Genomic DNA, 15,852 nt, shown 5'->3' with positions numbered 1-15,852 from the left:
GGTCACGGCAGCTCCGCGCCCGCGTCCCTGCGCGCTGCCCGGCGCAGCCCGCATCCCGCGGGATCGTTCCCACCGGCTGCACTGGTCCCGCTGCCAAACGGCGACGGCGGGGCAGAGCCTTTGGCTGCCGGTGAAAGGAAGGAGCTGCTGGAGGTGGGTTACTGTGAAGCACCATGCACGGGGCACACATCTGTCTGATGGGAAAGGATGGCTGCTCTTGATCTCTGGAAGGTAAAACTTCGGGTTCACACTGGGAAAAAAAAAAAAAAAGACACTCCACAACGAATTTTTAAAGTGGTGCATTATTACCAGGTTTTGACAGGGAATTATACACACTCCACTTGGGTTTTAGAGCATAGAGGTTTGCTGCCAAAAGGGTGCTGGGTTTGGCAAAGGAGGTACTGTCCGTTGTGTTCTTTAGCCATGACGTCTCAGAGCCCACGTTTTAGGAGCAGGAGAAATGTGTTTTCTGTTCTTAGGGGGGGCTTGAGATGGGGAAAGGTAACACCCTATGGCACAGGTGCCTTTGGAGCACCGCCGGGCAGGAACACTGCTGGAGTTTGTGTTTGGGTCTGGAGCAGCTGCAACTTCCCGATCTAAAATTTGGAGAGGTTGGGGGAAAAGCAGGAGCATCCCACACTGGAACATGCTTTTGGTGTGGTGCTGCATGAATTTCAACAGGACTGGGATTCTGAAACGCACTCAGCTGCTCCATTTCTAAGTCTCTTTATCCAGCTGAATTCAGGAGCAAAATTGGTGGGATCGGGAAAGATGTGTGTAGCAGATCTGGAGTTTTACAACACCAATACAACAGCAGCCAGATTATTATTCTGTAAGATTTTTTACTTGTTTTCTTCTTCAAACATTAAGTATATGGTGTTTGGGGAGCAAAATTAGACTAGTTACAGAGCAAAACAAATCTTATTTTAGGATCTAACACAGTCTAGGGGCATCAGCCTAAAAAGAGAAGGTAAAAGTAGACCCGGGTTGACTTTTTTGTTTTGTTTTTCTGAAGGGAGCATATTCATGCACAACCCTGCCCCGCTAACACACGCACAGAGGCACACAGACATTGCTGTAACCTACCGTCAGTATGTCTCACCTGAGCAGCCCTGCACGGCGTTGCCAGCACTCACAGGGCTTGCTCCAACACAGCAGAAGCTGAAGGCAGAAGTAAGCCAAATGCATTTTTCTCTCATCTCACAGCATACATTTGTTTCACATCCGTGAGTTTCAGTGATGTGCAGCTTTCTGGTGAGCAAGTATCATGGCCTGGAATTGGCTCATGGGACAACATATACTGTCCCACTTGCCTGTGTTTACTAGTACGTAGGAAATGTGTTTGTGGTAACAGCTGATGCTGCCTTGGAAGGGAAAGTGTACGCATGGCATGCCTCAGCAGTAATTACCAGATTCATGTGGGATGGAAGGAACAGCATGTTAGGGGATTGCAACAGTAATAAGACACAGAGATGATACTGATTCTATTACACTGCAAATGCATGCGTATAATAACTGCTGTTGTAGGAGGAAGAACAAGGGTTTAAAAAAAAAACAGCTACAGCTTTTTATTTAGGAACAAAGTCATGATTTCTCAGCATGCCCGAAGTGTTTTATAATCCTTTCAATTAAAAACAGAGTATAAAAGAACAGCTTCCCCCCCCCCCACCTGTTTTACTGCCTTTTTATTTTGCATGTTGAACATGGGAACATTTTCAGGCTGTGACTATCTGGGAGCCTCCAGGAATGGAAGGCCAGGAGGCAGGTTGGTAGAGCAGCCTATGAGGGTTTGGGAAAACTCAGTGTTACACTTGATTTGTAAGCATGATGAAGGATTCTTTTTTTTTTCCCAAATACTTTGCTGTGTTCCCCCACCCTCCTTTTTGGAGCAAAGTTAGGAAGACTGAGTACAGATTCATGAACTTGCAGATTCATAGACTATAAGGCAACCATTGTCGCTTTTGGATCTTGCATAACCCAGGCCATCAGCTAAATTGGAATTAATTCCTGTTTAAACTAGATCATACTTCATAGGAAAAAGAAAAACAACAAAATTGAGAAACCAATAACATCCAGGCAGATTTTAGCAATTGCTTATGATGAAAATCTGCCATAATGTTTGGTAAATCGTTCCAATAGCTTTCATCTCCCACAGGTAAAAAATTGTGCTTTCTCTACAACTCTGCATCTGGCTACCTTCAGTTTGAATTTTTTATCCTTATAATATCTTTATCTGATGGCTTAAGAGCCCTTAATTATCCCATACCTGTTTCCCACGGGAGCACTGCCAGACTGCTGCAGAGCAAGTATGATATTTGCCTGATACCAGCCTTAACCACCTTAAAATTGTCTGTTAGTCCTGTGCTGGTACATACACCACAGCAGCTCTTGGCTCCTGCATGGTCCTAAAGCCACCACTTTATCTACTGGCAGGGAAAAAAAAATGCAGACCACAGCATGAAGCAAAAGCACACAAAATTTGGCACAAATGATTACGCTTCCTACCTAGTGCACATCACGCTGTTGTCCTCTGTGAGAGTAAATATCAGGGAGCAGAGTAAGTCTGGAAAGGTGGAGATCATTTTCTTTCTTCACATTGTGTCTGTAGACGGATGCTAAACACTACTTACACGTTTTTACCTACTGGTTTCTGTTTCTGTTTCTCTCTATATAAATGAAGAAGGAACAAACATATCCACCAAGTCTCGTGGAATGAAGAAAAAGGCTCCATCAAGAAACTAATCACAAATCTCTGTGAATTGGATGGAGGTCAGGTTTTAAGTTTTACTGATCATTAGAAACTACCAAGGTAGCCTGGGTGCTGGCGGTGGGTAAGGAGGGATTTATTAATGTAGTATAAATAGATGCCAGTATTGATTTTTGTGAAGAAAACATGTTGACTGATGTGGTGAAACAATGAGAATTTGTAAATTTAGCTGCTTAGTGATCTCATGTGTTCCTCATCCTGTGATCCTGAGCTATATAATATGATATGCCTGCTCCATGTTAGCTTTAGATAATCATCATTGCTATTCAACAAGTACCCTATATTCTTGTTTTCCAAGAGGATTTTTCTCTGTATGCTCGTGTGTGTATGTGTGCCTATTTGTAGCTAGAGACATTCTCTCTCCCTGAGTATGTACTTTTCTGGAATATTTCCTGTACTGTAAGTGGGATATTTTTGTGCCTCACTTAAAAGTCATTATTAAGGAAATAAACAGTTTCCAGATTTAGCAGTGAGCAAAATAATTGTTACTTTTAATCCAAGGTTTTATCTCCTGCAGCAGCACTGGGAAGTACGCTGTAAAGCAAGGGGTGAGAGAGGAGGCTCTGCCTTTTGCTTCCTTTCCTTGGGCAAGGTCCGAGTGAAGGAGGGTGAGCATGAGGGAAGGTTGGAAGGAGCCGGGGCTCTGCCCTCCACGGCCCTGGCGTCCATCCCCGCTCACCCGTGCTGCCCAGCAGCAGCCAGGCCATGGGTAGAGGGGCATTCCTGAGTGCCGGTGCCTTCTGGGTGCCTGGGGGCTGCTGAGTTGCTTTTTGCTGGCAGTCAGTAATTGCCTTTGCTATTACCTGTAATGAATTTCATTGGTTTGCAGATACATTTTTTAGCTCCATTTCCCTGAACCATTCAAGCATATGGAGAGCCATGGGCTACTTCAGAATAGTGTTTACTGCAACTTCATGACTATCTACTTTATAAACAAAAGAATTTAATGAACTATGACTTAACATGCTTTGTAATTCTTCCCTCAGCTGCTTCTTCCTGCAAGGGCTCAGACCCTGGCCAAGGATACATGTTTTTGAGACCCATTGTCTAATTAGAACATAATTTTTTGCAAAGAGACTTTGCCGTGATTTGTCTGGGGTAATCTGTGTTGTAACAGCACAGCATGATTTTACACTGGTGGTTCAAAACTCAGCAGTAAAACTATCAATTTCTGATGCTTTGTATCATTAATGCGGAACCCTAACTTTCTTAAAAATAAAGCCCCAATTTTGTGAGTTATAATACCAGTAATATTGGTTTCAGCAGGAAATGTGATAGAGAAGCTGTCTGTCAGAAAGCATCCTAGGTAGCCTGTGCACTGGGGATACTGATAGACTCACCACTATGTAATTTATTTTAGCTTTAACCCAATTTTTTATTTTGTTACATAGAAAAACAAATCTCCCCTCCCCTTGTACACACACATACACACACAGAGACACACACACCCCCCCCCCTTTTAGCATAGGACCCAGCAAAGTACTGTAAGACAGTTGATATTTATGGATGTGTTCATCCTATTCAGCAGAGTAGTATGTCTGATCCAAAGCCCTTTGGTGTCAGTGAAAGGACTCCTACTGATCTCAGTGGGATTTGAATCAGATCTTTGAACAAATGTTCAACTTAAAAGCATACACTTAGGTCTTAATGAGTGGGTTAAATATTTTTGGAAGTGTTTTGTTTCATCATGTCAGTGTTTTTTTTTCTCTGCTAGGAACAGTGAGATGATTCTTCCTGATGATGTTGCTGAACATCAAGAACAAAAAAAAATATTTTTCCATCCTTAAAACAACAATAGATTTCTCGTTCCTCGAATTTCAAATGCGTGAATGTCTACACTAATATTTACCACTACCATTTATAAATGCAATTTTTCAGATTTCCTCAGGGTCATAATCTATGTGTTGTGGACTGTGAACGTTTTTAACTGGATATGTCCCATCATGCAAGCACAAGTGCAGACGAGCCTTTTTAGTAATTCAGAGAGTCTTGATGAAATGATCAGGTTTTCTTGCTTTACTGAATGGACGTGCCTTAGTGATGGGGCTCATATTTGTGTAATGCAGTTGATGTATGGCTATGATGAATGTTCACTGTTGAAAGTCTGGTGGGTTGATGTGAGAGGTTTCTTCCCTTTATTTATTAGTGGTAAAAGAAATGTAGTGAAATCTCTTCATATCATAATTTTGATGACAGTAAAGTTGAAAGAATCCAAATCCCACTGTGCTAATGGCATATCTAGCAATATGCAAGGAGCAGGAGCAATGGGTGAAATTCAGTCCCGGGCAGAGGGCCAGCCCAGAGTGATTCATCATGAAAGCCCCCAATTAAGACCTCAAAACAGGGCTTAAGTGGGACTCCAGTGTCCTATGCCTTGAGCTGGCTTTCTGCAATGGTGTTGGAGGGGAAAGTTCCTCCAAATGAATTATTCATCATAAATAATGCATTCTATCAGTTTAGCCGCTTTTTCTTGATTCCTTGAATTTATTTAATTGAAATTACTCACCAAATAATTTCTATGAATAATCATGGCCTGAGGATTATTTTTGAGCAGTTCACAGTGAGCATTTCATATTCCACATTCAGAATGAGAGCTGTGTCATTGAGTTGTCATTATTCACAGAGGTCACATAGTTCTGGTTTTGCTCCAGAAAAAAAAAAGACGAGTAGAAAAAAAACCCAGTATTTTTTTCAGACTCCACGTGTTCCCAAAAATTTCCCCTATTAAGTTCATTCCTTGAGATGTTTGTGAACAGTTGCTGATTGAAGAACACTTTGGCAGTCATTGGCTTTCGTGTTTTTCACCTGGTTTCTAACAGAAATGTAACTGTGCTTTATGTATGTACACAGTATGTGTATATGTCTGGCTCAGTCAAGGTACCCTTCCTTCAGAAATATTTTGAACCAGATTTGATGAAAGGCAGTGGCAATTAGAGATTTTAGTTTCCCACTTCTTTAGCAGAAGTACTGAGAATTGTGTTGACCAGATGAAAGGTTGCAGCCTGGCCTCATTGTGTTGGTTTGACTGAGATGGCGTAAATTTTCCCCACAGGACCCTCACAGTGCTGTGCTTTTTGCTGTCACTAAAAGGTGCTGAGAACACACCCGTGTTTTGGCTGCTGCTGAGCAGTTGCCCCAGCATCAAGGCTGTCTCACCAACATCCCCCCTCACCAGTAGGCTGGGGGTGGGCAAGATCTTGTGAGAGGGCCCAGCCAGGACAGCTGACCCAAACTAAGCTAAGGAATATTCCACACCATATGACGTCTGCTCAGCGATAAAAGTTAAAAGAAAGGGGGGGGGGGGCATTCATTGTTACAACATCTGTGTTCTGTCAGCCAACTGAAGCCCTACTTCCTGGGAAGTGGCTGAACATCACCTGCTGAGGGGAAGTAGAGAATAAATCTTTTGCTTTCTTTTGCTTCTGTGCAGAGCCTTTGCTTTTGCTTTATTAAACTGCCTTTATATTGACCCACGAGGTTTTTTATTTTCTCCCCCACCCTCCCCATCCTGCTGAGGAAGGGAGTGATAGAGCAACTTGGTGGGCACCTGATGTTCAGCCAGAGTCAACCCGCCACACTCATCCACTGTTATCTGTCAGAAAAATACACGTCAGGGTTTGGCTCAAAACGGAAAATTGTTTTGGCGACTCACCCAGCTGCCTGTCAGGAGCAGGGAAGGGTCATGTTCTTAAGCATTTGCCTTCTTGTTTGCAGAATCCTGCAATACCAAGTGATAATGGGTTGGAATAGCCCTATGTTTGAAAATGTTTTCACTTCAGATCAGACACACCATTATTTGCAGGGCTGTTTCAAGGTCTTGTTTCTGCCTAGGCTCAATATGAGGCTTCACTGTATAGAGTTACATAGGTGTAAAAGAGGTTGTGGGGCTGAGATGGTGATTTCTGGAGTCAGAGGTGAAGCTAGTTTATCGCTAGGCACTCAACACAGTGTAGGCCAAGGAGCTACCTTGAGTCAATAGGAAAGAAGAACTTGCTCTGAAAAACCAAGCAGTTTATCTCTCAAAAGGGGGTATAATAAGTCAGAAAAAAACAAAACAAAACAAAATAAACACCAAAACAACACCTTAAAAACCCAAAGATGCTCTTAGGAAGAAATAGTTTCTGTTCTGATTTTCCAAGGATAGAAAAGTTAAGTCTCTGAGAATTAAGGACTTCTTTTTTTGACTGAAGTAAAATATTCCCTACTTTCCTGCAGTCTTTTCCACATCACTTTAGCCAGAAACTTTGCTGTCTCTGAGCAGTAATCATTTACGTGAAAAATACCCTATAATATTTCTCTTTGTGGAGGCTGTTTGGTTACAAATAATGACTTTGAAGCGTGATGTATAACTCAAAGTGGCATGAAAAGAAATTGATGAGACAATTAGAACTTATGAGAATGGTGGTTACATTAATATGTTGGGGAGAATCACTTAGAATAAAGAATTCCAAACTCCAGGGAAACCTTAAAATTTATTTGGCATCTGAAGTAGCTCCCTGAGTTGTTAGTGCACAAAGCACAATACAAATATACATAAAACCCTGACCTAGACTTCAGCTGCTGACAAATCTCCCTTTGACTTCATGGGGCCAGGATTTCAGCTGACTTCTGCTCTGGTGAGTTAGACACAAACACACACAAATCTCAAGTACCTAATACGACATTTTATGGTGAGATTTAGGTGCTCAGGTAGTAAATAGGCATACTCAGAATCTCCTCACCTATTGACAGTGATCAAATTCTGATGGTGCTTAAAATTGCATGATATCTCAGTTTTTAACATTACAGTTTGTCTGGGCTTTAAGTTGTTTTCCTGGGCATCCTCAGAGCCTTGATAGACTCATTTCAAAGCAAAACAGGGATGTGCCAAACATGGCACATTGACTGAAAGCACAACAGGAAGGGAGGAAGTTATGGTAATACTTCTGCTTTATGTTGCAGTCACTGTGGTCCAGGATGATGAAGATACTTAGCAATCTCCCTTCTGATGTAAATGCCAGGAGATGCCAGGGGACATTTGAAACTGTTGAATAATTAGTGGGTAAGTATGTGTCCGAACTGCCACACATGCCACACATGTAATTTATGAATTACTGCTCTGGCATCTTTTTTTACCATCTATCAGTCTTTTTCCTGTAAAACAATGACATCACTTGCATGGCAGGAGATTTTAATGTTGACTTTATGACTGAGCAGCAAGTGAAGCTGGTAGAAAAGGACAGTTCAGCCACCTTTGGTAATCAGCTCTGGCTTGGAATCTTGAAAACTCTGGGCAGACCCAGTTATTTGCACACATACTTGCTCCACAGCGTTTTTGCTTTGCAACCACTACATTGGTTAGCATTTGAGCTTTCTGACTAGAAATATTGTTGCTGTTGCAGATAGAAGTGTTTGGCTTTATTATTTCTAGCTGGTGATACTGATGCACTTGAAATTATGTAGGGATGAGATCATTCCTTTATAGCTATTTAGGTATGAACTGGTTGGTGGTCCTGATCATCTCAAATATAAGCATTACATATTTCTTTAGAGCTGTTGTGACCTTCTGAAGCCTCCCTTATGACAACTGCTTGTTGACTTTTGATTTTTTTTTTTTTTTTTTTTTCTTTCTCTTGACAGAATGCTTTGACATCAACAACTAACAGGTCTCATTTTGCAAATCACACCTTATGCTTTTATCTGTAGCAGAACTGGGCTCAATGGCAGATGCATTGCACCTACAAATTTCTATCCAAAAAAACATTTTTTGTTGTTATTTTTTACCCTTTTCATCATTAACTTTTGTATTCAGTATTATTAGTATTTTGATACTTCAGGGACATCTGATGAGTCATGGACCAAGCCCTCACTGTTGTATTCTTAGATATTGCTTTCCTTATCTCTTTCTTTCTTCTGTAGAATACAAGTATACCTGTGATAAACTAGCATATCATTTTTGTTCCACACCTTAAAAGCTTTTCTAATATGAAGGTTTAGATCTAGAATTATAATTGTGCAGGCTGCCGTATGCACAAGCAAAATGGTAGCGCTTGCCAGGTAGCTTGCAATGATCTACTGAGAATTTCACTATTTTTTAAACTGAATGTGGAGGTGAAAGATGCACCTATCTCTGAAAGACTGACAACTTGTATGTCAGGCTTCTTGCTGGTGTCATTTAAAATAGCTGAAATACAGTGTTGCCACTCCCTCCCTCCATCCACTGAAATGAGGCTTATACTGGAAATGCTGACAAGTCCCTTATCTTTTGAGATGGCACCATGCATGGTTTTAAATACTGGTTATAAATGTTAATGCATTATCTGAAAGATTTTTTTTCCACATGTAGGCAGCTCGGGATTGAGTCTCAGTAATAAATTTAACGAGTTCAGGGGGAACACACAGTATGCTTATGTGAGTATTAGAATGATTGGCATTTTTGCAAACAGCATATGATAAGTGCTACAATTTTATTTTCAAAGTTTAATCAATAGAGAGCTCTTTGATATTGCCATGTACTTTACAAATAGATGCTTCCTTGGGATGACAGCAAAACAACTTCTCTATCCTGGTGTGTTTGTGCTAAGGATTTAATCAATCTGCTTTTGTGATTGTCATCAATTTTGATATTCCAAAAAATAAGTAGAAGTTATAAAATAATTACACTTCAGAGTGGCATCCTGCTGCTGCTGCTAGCCTGGGTCGTCTGGCTGTACAAAGGGTTAAAAGGGTACAGAGTCCCTCACGGTGCTGAGTACAGGGGCATGGGCCATGTACCAGTTTACTCCCAGGCTTTGTAAACCCATGCCAGCTGTTGCATAGGAAGTTGAGGTGGATCTTCGAGGTCTTAAGAAGGACTTTATCACTGTCATGTGTTAGCTTTTGGAAGTGAATTTCCTCTCAAATAAGAGAAGTCAGAAATGACCTTTACCCCCACTACTGGGAGATCACAGCATTTACACTGCAGTCCTCCCCCCCGGTAATTTTGATCTACATGGGTAGGCTGAAGTGGTTGAAGCTCCTTGTGTGTGAGCACGAGCATGCACCTAGGCCAAAAGCCCAGTGCTGGTGCTCTTCAGGGATGCTGAGGAGAGCAGAGCATCCCTCGCCCTTCTCCGGGGCATTTCGAAGCAGCACAGAGGACTTTGGGGAGGTGCCCTGGGTGAGCTGTGTTCTTGCTGAGCGGACTCCGGTTGCCTGTCACTCTTTTGTTCTTGAAAACAACAGTAGCAGTTGAAAGCTGAACTTTGAAAGATCATTTCACAACCATTTGAAGGCTGGCTGCATCCACAGAGAGCCATGGTGCCAGCCCAGCTTGTCCTCCATACTGCAGCAGCCTGCACAAATTCGTGCTGGCCCCACAAACCCGGTCCCAGGGAAGCCTGCTTGGAACAGACAACGTTAATGATTTACTGGATGTGGCAGCATAAGGACGCACAGTATGAACTTGGAGATAACCTTTGGCAGGGAAGTCTCTTTGTCTCTCTCATTCTTTCTGTTAAAAATATAGTAACTGGTAGGCATTTGGGAAACAAGGAAGCTGGAGCATTTCAGGTGACTTGACCTGAATTTAACGGGCTGCCGCTAGCACTGATACAAAACCTCCAGAGATGCCACTAGATCTGTGCCTGGCACCACTGCAGGGTATGACCCAGCCAACATCGGGTGGGATCCTGATCTCAGCACAGAAATTCCTTCTGAGGCACGAGGGGTTACAGCAGGCTGACATCAGCGTAAGATCAGGGTTTATGTGTGCTGTGCATACTAGATGAGTTGTTATAGACAAAAATGGTCTTTGGGTATTTATTTATTTTTAACGCTTTTTACTTGCAGCAAGAAGATGCTGTTTCAACAGCCAGATACTGCAGCTTCAGCTGTAGTTCTGCTTATTTTCATACAGACAAAAGAGTCAAGAGAATGACCTAAAGAGAGCAAAGGAGTTTTTCTTTTTTTTTTTAATGAAATTTTATTATGAGATTTAGGGGGGGAAGCTCTGTATGGGTAAATATATACATATACGTATATACATCTCTTTGTTTAAAGAACATGTGTTTTCCTTTGCTGTCCCTAGCCAACATCAATTTCTGTGCTGTCTTTGTAAATATGCTGTAATGGCTGATTCTTTTGCTTTCCTTGTGCTATCTTTGCTTATGCTGAATAGCAGCCGACACTTTAATTGGGATGACTGAGCTGAGTGCATTTGCCTTTGGAACTGGACACTTTTCAGTGTGAAGAGAGGGTACCACAGACTGACTCTTCTGTCTTTATTCTCAATCAAAACTCCATTAAATCAGACCTGGAGTTTGTAGCAAGAGACATTCTCCATTGCATTGAAATGCATGGGAAAGGCTGGAGGCTCACAGTTTTTAAGGTTAATTAGATCCTGAAAAGGAGAATTAACTGAAATTGTTTTTGCTATCTTTTTTCCTATTTTAATTACCTTCATCTCTGTTGGTGTATTCACATACACTTTTCCCTTTATAGGAAAAATACCATGTACTTTTGAGTTTATTAAAAGCCTTTTTGATAGACAGATTCTACTAATTCTTATTTTAAACAAAAATGAACACAGTGCTGGTACATTGTGTTAAAATTTATGCGTCAGATCTTCCTATATATTAATATGAGCCATGCAGTTAATCTTTATTTAACTGAGTGTTAACATTCACTGCTTAGGCACTAAATGATAATTTGGTTTTCAGTTGGCGACATTGTGTTTAGAAGATAAAGGAAGGAATAGTTTAGGGCATGACCATTCAAAAGTTCTTTGGTGGGGGTGGTGGTTTCAGCAACCAAGTTTTTTTTTTTTTCAGGCTCCCATTATGTACCTGCTCTGGACCTTAATGTTGATTCAGAAAGGTAATCTTTTCAACTCTGTTTGGAAGGTTGCCTTTGACTGCATGAGAACATGCTTCTTGTATGATATAGGACAATAGTTAAGCGACCTGCTAATGTGCCAGTCCCCAAAGAGGGCCCTCCAAGCCTGTCTGATGCTGCCAGCAGAGCCAGTCCCCTTGTAGGAGGCCATGCAAAGTTTACAGCAGAGGAAGCCGTTGGCTGAAGTCTTGTAACTTCTTTTGCATATATCCTCAAACTTCTTTAATCTTTGTGTGACTGAAAATAGAGCTATTTTTCATGCTTACCCTTCTTATGTCAGTATACACGAAGAATGGAATGGAATGTAGGAGGGAGACATCATCCTGTTCTTTTACTCAATTTTAGTTGAATTGATTTTGCAGATGGGGAAAGTTGCGTTCATAGTCCTCCTCCCCTTTCCAGGTTTCCTTGTGTTACGTTCGCTTCCAACCCTTTCCCCCACATCCTTTTGAAGAGTACTGTGTATTTAGTTCTCTAAACCCTTAGCAATAATCCAGGCATGGGGTGGCTTGAGCAAGTTCAAGAAAGGCAGTGTAATTTCAGCAATCATACGGTTTTTCTCATTCTAATGAAGTTCCTTGCTCCATGTTAGATTAAAGCAGTTTTCTGTGGCTTCTTTACTGTTGTTATACAGCACACTTCAGTCACGAAAGAGCAATATTCTTGATGGATCACAGGATTTTCTTCTTGATCCTTTTTTTCTGTTCCTATGGTCTCTTTCTTCTCATCTCAGCTCTAGGTTTTAGATCTGTTGTACTGAATGTAAAATGCCTGGCAAGAACAGGACTGAACAGAGACTGACAAGATAGACTTCCAATCAATGATGTTAAAAAAAAAAAATAGACAAACTGGAAGAAGCACAGAGAAGGGACTGCTTTTGGAATGCAAAAGAAAAACTGGGTGAACTCCATTTTAGGAGCCCAGTTTGGAGATGCCATGGTTATCAGAAATAATCAAATGCTGGAAGTGGAAGCCATGTCAGTGTAAAACAGTGCTGAAACTAGTCGTCCTGGTGTGATGCTGAGGTGAGCTGATATCTCTATGTTTTTATGAGCTAGTGCATGCTGCACTTTGCTTTGTTTCTTGGAACAGACCGAGGATCTCTGCAGCATATGGCAGAAGGGCAGTCACAGGATTCTTCTCTCTTCTGTTTATATTGGGCTGTTAAAAGCCAGGAGGTGCCAATGCTACTTTTGCTCTACTCCTCTGGCCCTAGCAGCAGTGTGACCCAGTTTTCTGCCATGACTAAGCCCCACGTATTCTTCACTCCTGTTAAGGACCCTTGAAGCCACAATGTGGTGATTCCCAGCTAGGCAAAGGCAAGCGAGCCTAAGCTAATTTAAGAACACAGGTCCCTGCATTTTTCTTGATGTTCTAATGCTCTATGTGCATGATCACTCATAGGTTTCAGAGTTAATGACCCACTTGAGATGCTGAATTAATACAGTCATACAGTCAGTCAGGCTTAGTTTCAGAAATTATCTTGACCACTAGTAGAGCTGGGAGCTTCACTTTTCCATTCTAGCCTATGTTTTGCAAGCACAGATTTGGTGTGCCAAAGAGGCAGACTGAAAGGCTCTTCTGAGCCTGTAAGATTTCAGTCCCCCATACTGTGTAGTGATCAGCTTTGATTTGGATCCTTAGAGTCAAACGCCAAGTAGCTACCAAGAACTTGCAAACAGGGTCAATGCGTGGTTCTGCTGCAGTGTTTTCTTCACACTTAGGCATTTCACACCTGAAGTCACCTAAGAGTTCTTCAACATAGCCTCACATCCTCAGGCATCCAGGAACATCTGGAAAGTTATTGATTTCAGCCAACTTAGAGCACATTCTCAAATCTTGGCATTCTTATCTGCATAGCTTTGGGGCTCTGCCATGTCAGAGCAAACAGACATCAGTTGACACAAACATACCAACAGGTTAAATATAGGTACAAAGTGGTAAGGCAGTGGTGTTCACAATTAACTAGTGGCTTTTAATGGGAGTCATGGATTCTCCCTGTGACTTTGAAACTGCCAACAAAACAAAGTGGTAGGCTTACTTGGCACCTGGACTATGGCTCAGATACCCCTTGCTCTAGACATGGGGAAACACAGAATAAGATGATCATTTCCCCAAGTGTAACTACTGAGATACACAGAGATTCCTTGATGTTGTAAATATCAGAAAAGCCTCCAAAAACCACAAAAACAATCTTATTTGAAATATATACTTTTTTGCTGATGTTGGAAAAAAAAAAAAAGTTTTTTGGATTCCATACAAGGAAGTCTCTGATAATGAGTCACTTTTATACAGAGAAAGTCAAGATGCTTTATGTAATTGCTCAGTGTCAGAAGAAAGCTATTTTAACAGAGCTTAGCAAGTTACGGATCTAAACCCATCCTTTTCTGGCATCTCCTGAATTTATTACCTTACTAGCAGGCATATTACCTTGCTAACAGGCAAAGTGCCATCCAAGCAGATGAGTTGAGGTAGGCAGCCAAAATACCATGGCCAGGTTCATCAAGTGTGTTTGTTGAGGTCAAAGCCCCTGGAAGCCAGAGTGACAGAGGTGCTCTGTCCTGAGCTTCTGAGGCTGCCACCTGCTAATTGGATAGACTGTCTCTGTGTTAGTACTGATCAGAGTTAATACCCGAGATCAAAAGTTAGCTCAATGAAGATAAATTTGCAGCATGAGAGAATTCATCGTGTAATTAAGTTACTGAAATACGGAATAAGCAAAGCACTGATATTATGTAGGTGTGCGTAAGAGTGTAGTGAGGCAAGATCCTGAGGCACTCACAGAATCTGAAGTTTGCCATACAGTTTAAAGAAAATTAAGGGTCCTAATTTCTGTTTGAAGTTGTAGTCTGTAAAGAGCAGAGGAGGGAAGACTCCTGCAGCTAAATGACATCCTTGCTAGCTATTCCCAATACATTAAAATTCCTCCCTCAAATTCTCTAGAAATGGTCCCACATCACTAGAACATACCACAGGACTTTCTGATTGCTGTGTGATCTTTTCAGAGATCCTGAGGGAATTAACACATCACCATAAGAACATGTAACGACTGTTCCTATATGGAGGCAAAACTGGCTCTGCTTGCCATCTTTTGCAATATGGAGGACTCCGGCTGTAACAAAATCAGAGAAATTCCTGCCACAGAGGTAGGAATGGCAAGGCACTGTGTTGGGGATACTACTCTTCCCCATTAAGCTTCAGCCTTGGCTTTCATCACCAGTGAAAAATTTTTGTCTTACAACTGAGTACTACTTATCTCTATCCTGAAGGCATCCTTCACTCAATAAGGGTGAGGACTTAGGAATCATGTAATCTGCTGAAACACCTACGTTAGAGTAATTTTTCCTTTTATGGTAGTTAGCAAAGCTTTTCCCATCCCCTTTCTTTCTATTCAGATGCTTTGGGATATGTGGCAGGTGAAGGCTTTTGAAATAGAGTGCAATCTAACCTGGAAACATGGGGGAGCTTTATTTAAAGCAGGTGTACGCACATACACCTCCTACGCCTACAACCTCCTTTTTGCCTGTATGAAAATAAACGCTTTCCCAGAATTTGCAGCCAGTGCGTCCTCTTTGCATGCGTTACACATTCAGGGCATCAAACTGTGATCAGCAGGATAAGGCCAGAGAGGCCAGAAGCTTGCTTTCTGCTGCAGAACATCCTGGCGGGATGTAAGACGACAAAGAAACCCTCTTGGAGACTGCTGAGAAGGTCTGTGCTATACAGGTAGCACACACCATCCTCTGGAAGGCAGCACAATGCTTGTACAGAGGATGAGAGCCACCTTTTAAGGTAGACAGAGTCAAGATAGAATCTACTAGGAGCATTTTGTAGTATGTGTGTGTTCTGCTACTTCATTAGCAGTGCTCTGTGTAGCTTCAGCGCTCTGACCCTTGCTGGCCTGTGAGCACGAGGCTCCTTCCAGTTTTTAGCTTCATTTACTTCTTTCTGATCAGGTGTCCTGTAGCAATCACCCACCACAATCTCACCCACCATGGGCTGCCCTCTAATCCTGACCCATAAGCTGCCAGTTGGATCATCATCTGTCCCAAAGCCCAGGTCCATGCACCCCAGTTGCTGTTTCCCATCAAGGGTAGCTCTTCCTCTTGCTGTCCTGGCCTGTCCTTCCCGAGGAGCTGAACCCATCCATGGCAGCCCTCTACGCAGCTGCCTGCCCCACTCCCCACAGCTAGTGCTCCGCATTGCTGTGATCCCAGCAAGACTGCAGCCCA

General features: G+C 42.1%; 1 long non-coding RNA gene across 1 annotated transcript; it reads left to right on the top strand.

The window, feature by feature from the left end:
• The first annotated feature begins 37 nt into the window (after window positions 1–37).
• On the top strand, window positions 38–9,816 carry LOC113479978. Its single transcript, XR_003398409.1, has 3 exons — window positions 38–231; window positions 7,709–7,808; window positions 8,387–9,816. It is a non-coding gene; the product is annotated as an uncharacterized LOC113479978 (long non-coding RNA).
• Window positions 9,817–15,852: the final 6,036 nt, after the last annotated feature.

Source organism: Athene cunicularia, assembly GCF_003259725.1.
Source record: "Athene cunicularia isolate RWA chromosome 4 unlocalized genomic scaffold, athCun1 chr4_part3, whole genome shotgun sequence".
Lineage (NCBI taxonomy): Eukaryota > Metazoa > Chordata > Aves > Strigiformes > Strigidae > Athene > Athene cunicularia.
Note: the sequence above shows the minus strand (reverse complement) of the source record. Positions and strands in the feature narration are given on the sequence as shown.